Consider the following 6,000-nt stretch of genomic DNA (forward strand, 5'->3'; position numbering starts at 1 on the left):
GATACTGGAAAACACCTTCTCACTGAGAAAACAAACTAGATCCCACTCCATGCAAAAGGCAATGCTAAAGAAATCTGACAGTAGTGTTGCTTTGAGTTAGTGATAGTCAAAACCCAGATCAATTTCTGACTAGATGAATTACATTGTGCTGGACTTAGTAGCTCAGTGGAGTCTGACTCTTTGTGACCCCATGGACTGTAGCCCACCAGACACTTCTGTTCATGGGGATTCTCCAGGCAAGAATATTGGAGTGGGTTGTCATGTTCTTCCCCAGGGGATCTTCCCAACACAGGTCTCCAGCATTGCAGGTAAATTCTTTACCAGCTGAGCTACCAGGGAAACCCCGGTGGAAGATGAATAGTGTTACCCACATTAATATCCTAGAAGAAAGAGGCATGCCTATAACTTCGGTTATCACCACTCTATATACAATGTCCAGTTTTCAATAAAAAAAAAGAAGAAAATGGCACAAAAAATCAAGAAAAAGAATCCAATGTCTAGAAATAAAATTCAACATCACTAAACTAGATTAGATGTTGGAAGTATTAGGCAGTAATTTTAAAACAAAATAAAAAGAATGATACGTTCAAAGCTCAAGTGATAAAAGTTAGCAACACACAAAAAAATAATGGGGATCCTAGCAGAGAGATGAAACTGTGAAAAATAATTAAAGAAAATGGTGGAAATGAAAAACACATAAAGTGAAAAATCACTGAGAAATTTTCCCACTTGAGATATAGAGACATGGTCTGCCTAAGAGTGAGGCTGCACAAGCACATCTAAGAACATGCACTCCACCCAACATCACCAGGTATTTTAATTATGAAAAATAGATGTTAATCCATGTATTATTGCTAAAAGTAATCAGGGATATTTCACAATAAAAATGATCAAACAGAAGAAATATACAGAAGAATATATAACCTTAACATAGAACTCAACTAAGATCATGGCATCTGGTCCCATCACTTCATGGCAAATAGATGGAGAAAAAATGGAGAGAGTTACTGATTTATATCCTTGAGCTCTGAAATCACTACAACCAGTGACTGCATCCATGAAATTAAAAGATGCTTTCTCCTTGGAAGAAAAGCTATGACAAACCTAAACAGTGTATTAAAAAGTAGAGATATCACTTTGCCAACAAAGGTCCATATAGTCAAAGCTATGGTTTTTCCAGTAGTCATGTATGGATATGAGAGTTGGACCATAAAGAATGCTGAGAATGAGTCTGAGCAAACGCTGGGAGGTAGTGATGGGGAAGCCTGGCATGCTTTTTCAGTTCATGGCATCGCAAAGAGTTGGACACCACTTAGCGACTGAACAACAGCAACAATCATATCCAACTCTTGACCAGCCTATGGACTGTAGCCTGGCAGGCTTCTCTGTCCATAGGATTCTCCAGGCAAGAATATTGGATTGGGTAGCCATTATAGGAAGAATATTGGAGTGGGTGGCATTATAGGAAGACCCTTTACTGGCTGACCACTAGGGAAGCCCATACTATCAGTAAGGGCATTTTAGTAGTCAGCCTTCATGATCACCTTCTATGGTTCCAATCTCCCTGTATTAACAATCTGTTCTGCTGCTGCTGCTAAGTCGCTTCAGTCGTGTCTGACTCCGTGTGACCCCATAGACAGCAGCCTAACAGGCTCCTTCGTCCCTGGGATTCTCCAGACAAGAACACTGGAGTGGGTTGCCATTTCTTTCTCCAATCTGTTCTAGTCCCCTATAGTATTTTTTTCAGAAATGATCTGTTTTACCAATAGTATATGCAGAAGTAGTGGTATATTATGTCAACTACAGTAGTCATTCAGCTACTGTATGGCTATTAAAGGCTGTATCATTCCCTCTCTCTCCATGATTTTATTAATGACCAACACTCAACAAACCAATTTTAAAATGAATGAATTTTATTTTATGTAAATTGTATCTAAATAAAGCTGTTCAATGTCACTAGTTAAAGAATAAATTAAACTACACTAAATTTCAGGATTTCTATTAACCTAAATACAGAATTAAAGTAATAAGTGTATAAGGCAAGCCACAGGAGGTGAAAGATTCCCAATGTCTATGTCTGAAGCAAATATATATCCAGAATAGGTAAATCATTCATACATATCATTAAGGAAAAATAGAATCAACCCAATAAATAATTTAAGGTGCATTAGTATAAGAATATAAGTGAACAAAAACAGACCATTTAAATGTTCAATTAGTGAAATATATTGAACTTGGCATCATTAGTCATCAAGGATGATAAAAGTACAACAGTATTATTCTACCATACCATCCCATCAAAACATCCAAGATTAAAAGGATGGAAAGTACTTGTGCTATGAAAGATGTAGAGCAACTAGAAATTCATAACTTCCTAGTAGTTGTAAAAAATTGAACAACTATTTTGGAAAACTTTTTCAGAATTTCTAAAATTTTGAGCAAAAGAGATTAAACACATATAACATGACACAATTTTTATAAATTTCAAAGATAAGCAAATGAACCTATGGCGCTAGATCTCTGGGGGAGAGTGTAACTAAAAAAGTGCTTGAAAGAATTGGGATCATAGAAGCGGTGTGTATCTTGAGCATAGTGATTTTTTGGGTATATAAAATTACAGCACATCATCAAGCTCAGAAATATATTTTCCTTTTCAATAATAAAGTAAATAGATATTTTATGTTAAAAGACTAAATATAGATTCAAGAAAAACACTCTGTATGAGAAAACATATTTTTCCAATTTTGAACTTTCTTCTAAATGAAGAATAAAGTTCATAAAAAAGGAAAAGGAACGTCTTTTCTAAAAAAATTTTGTCTGTGCAGATGGCTATCAAACACATGAAAAGATGCTCAACATCACTCATTGTTAGAGAAATGCAAATCAAAAGTACAATAGATACCACCTTGCACCAGTCAGAATGGCCATCATCAAAATGTCTACAAATAACAAATGTTAGAGTGGGTGTGTAGAAAAGGGAACCCTCTTGCATTGCTGGTGGAAATGTAAACTGATACAGCCACTAAGGAAGGTGGTATGGTGAGTCCTTAAAAAGCTAGGAATAAAGCCATCATATGACCCAGCAATCCCACTCCTAGCTATGTACCCTGAGGAGATCAAAATTGAAAGACACATGTACCCCAATGTTCATTGCAGAACTATTTATAATTGCTAGAACATGGAAGCAACCTAGATGTCCATCAACAGATGAATGGATATAGAAGCTGTGGTACATATATACAATGGAGTACTACTCAGCCATAAAAAGGAATGCATTTGAGTTGGTTCTCATGAGATGGAGGAACCTAGAGCCTATTATGCAGAGTGAAGTAAATCAGAAAGAGAAAAATAAATATCATACACTGACACATATATGTGGAATCTAAAAAGATGATACTGGTGACTTTACTTTCAGGGTAGCAATGGAGAAACAAACATAGAGAACAGACCTATTGACATGGGGGGAGGGGATAAGGAAGAGGGTGAGATGTATGGAGAGAGTAACATGGAATTTTACAATATCATATGTAAAATAGATAGCCAATGAGAATTTGATGTATGACTCAGGGAACTCAAACAGAGGCTCTGTAATAATCTAGAAGGGTAGGATGGGGAGGGAGTTGGGAGGGAGACTTGGGAGGGAGGGGACGTTGGTGTACCTATGGCTGATTCTTCATGTATGACAGAAAACCACAAAATTCTGTAAAGCAATTATCCTTCAATTAAAAAAATAAATTAAAAAATTGTATGCTCAGTTGCTTCAGTCATGTCTGACTTTTTGTGACTCTATGAACTGTAGCCCACCAGGTTCCTCTATCCATAGGATTCTCCAGGCAAGAACACTGGATTGCTTTGTCATGCTCTCCTCCACGAGAGTCTTCCAAACCCAGAGATCGAGCCCGCATCTCCTGCTTCTCCTGCATTGCAGGTAGATTCTTTACCTCTGAGCTACCAGGGAAGCCCCCATATGTCTGTATATGTAATGTTCAAACTTGATGGAGTAATATTTATATTTGGTACATTATGAAAATGGATATTTAATTGTCTGAATACAATTTTCATTTATAATATAGTCCTATTAAAATTCGAGAGAAGTAAAAACAGAATGAAATAAAATTCGTTTAAAGTGTAGTTATATGTATAGATATATCAGTTATATGTAGTTATAGACAGTATCAAAATTAATATCATTCTAAAAGAAATTATGTCAATGAACCAATAAATCATTATATTTTTATATTCTCTGATATTTACTTGCTTTGATTAAAAGCTGATAATTTTCAGTTATCTCTTTAATTTGGTTTACATACTGCATCAGTTGGGCTTCCCAGGCGGCACTAGTGGTAAAGAATCCATCTGCCAATGCAGAAGATGTAAGAGAGGAGAATTCAATCCCTGGATTTTGAAGATCTTTTGGAGGAGGACAAGGTAACCCCTTCCAGTATTCTTATCTGGAGAATCCCATGGACAGAGGAGTCTGGTGGGCTATAGTTCATAGTGTCACAAAGAGTCAAACACGACTGAAGTGACTTGGCATACATGCATGAACTACATTCATTATTTTAAGATATTGTTTTCTTAAATATATTAAGATATTTTGGGGTTTATTTTTTAATGCATCTGGTCATTCTTATAGAAACATTTTTATTGTAGTTACTTTTCAGAAATTTAACATAAATTATTGAAAAAGCCCTTTCCTTTAAATGTTTCTTAGCATCAATATTTCTATCATTATTATGATATCAACCAAATAAATCAGAGATACATAAAACTGCCTCTTAAACAAAAATGTAACTTTTATTCTGAGAGATACGATCCATGCTTTTAATCGTTAGGAAGTATTTAGAAATAAAAACAAGATAAAGACAGAAGAACACATATCCAAACAATGCCACATTTTTTATATGATCGGTAAGTGAACATATTAAGTGATGGGGCTGCCAATAAATTAAAAATATATATGTTAAAAGCCTGTTCCATACATCTGTGTCTCTTTTGCTGCCCCGCATACAGGGTTATAATTACCATCATTCTAAATTGCATATATATGCATTAGTATACTGTATTGGTGTTTTTCTTTCTGGCTTACTTCACTCTGTATAATACGCTCCAGTTTCATCCACCTCATCAGAATGTATTCAAATGTATTATTTTTAATGGCTGAGTAATACTCCATTGTGTATATGTACCACAGCTTTCTTATTCATTCATCTGCTGATGGACGTCTAGGTTGTTTCCATGTCCTGGCTATTATAAACAGTGCTGCAATGAACATTGGATTACATGTGTCTCTTTCAATTCTGGTTTCCTCGGTGTGTATACCCAGAAGTGGGATTGCTGGGTAATATGGCAGTTCTATTTCCAGTTTTTTTAAGGAATCTCCACACTGTTCTCCATAGTGGCTGTACTAGTTTGCATTCCCACCAACAGTGTAAGAGGGTTCCCTTTTCTCCACACCCTCTCCAGCAGTTATTGCTTGTAGACTTTTGGATCGCAGCCATTCTGACTGGTGTGAAGTGGTACCTCATTGTGGTTTTGATTTGCATTTCTCTGATAATAAGGGATGTTGAGCATCTTTTCATGTGTTTCTTAGCCATCTGTATGTCTTCTTTGGAGAAATGTCTTTTTAGTTCTTTGGCCCATTTTTTACTGGGTCGTTTATTTTTCTGGAATTGAGCTGCAGGAGTTGCTTATATATTTTTGAGATTAGTTGTCAGTTGCTTCATTTGCTATTAGTTTCTCCCATTCTGAAGGCTGTCTTTTCACCTTGCTTATAGTTTCCTTTGTTGTGCAGAAGCTTTTAATTTTAATTAGGTCCCATTTGTTTATTTTTGCTTTTATTTCCAATATTCTGGGAGGTGATATACAGGGTCATAGAGGATCCTGCTGTGATGTATGTCGGAGAGTGTTTTGCCTATGTTCTCCTCTAGGAGTTTTATTGTTTCTGGTCTTACATTTAGATCTTTAATCCATTTTGAGATTTTTTTGTGTGTGTGGTGT

Source organism: Oryx dammah, unplaced genomic scaffold (assembly GCF_014754425.2).
Source record: "Oryx dammah isolate SB20612 unplaced genomic scaffold, SCBI_Odam_1.1 HiC_scaffold_20, whole genome shotgun sequence".
Taxonomy (NCBI): Eukaryota; Metazoa; Chordata; class Mammalia; order Artiodactyla; family Bovidae; genus Oryx; species Oryx dammah.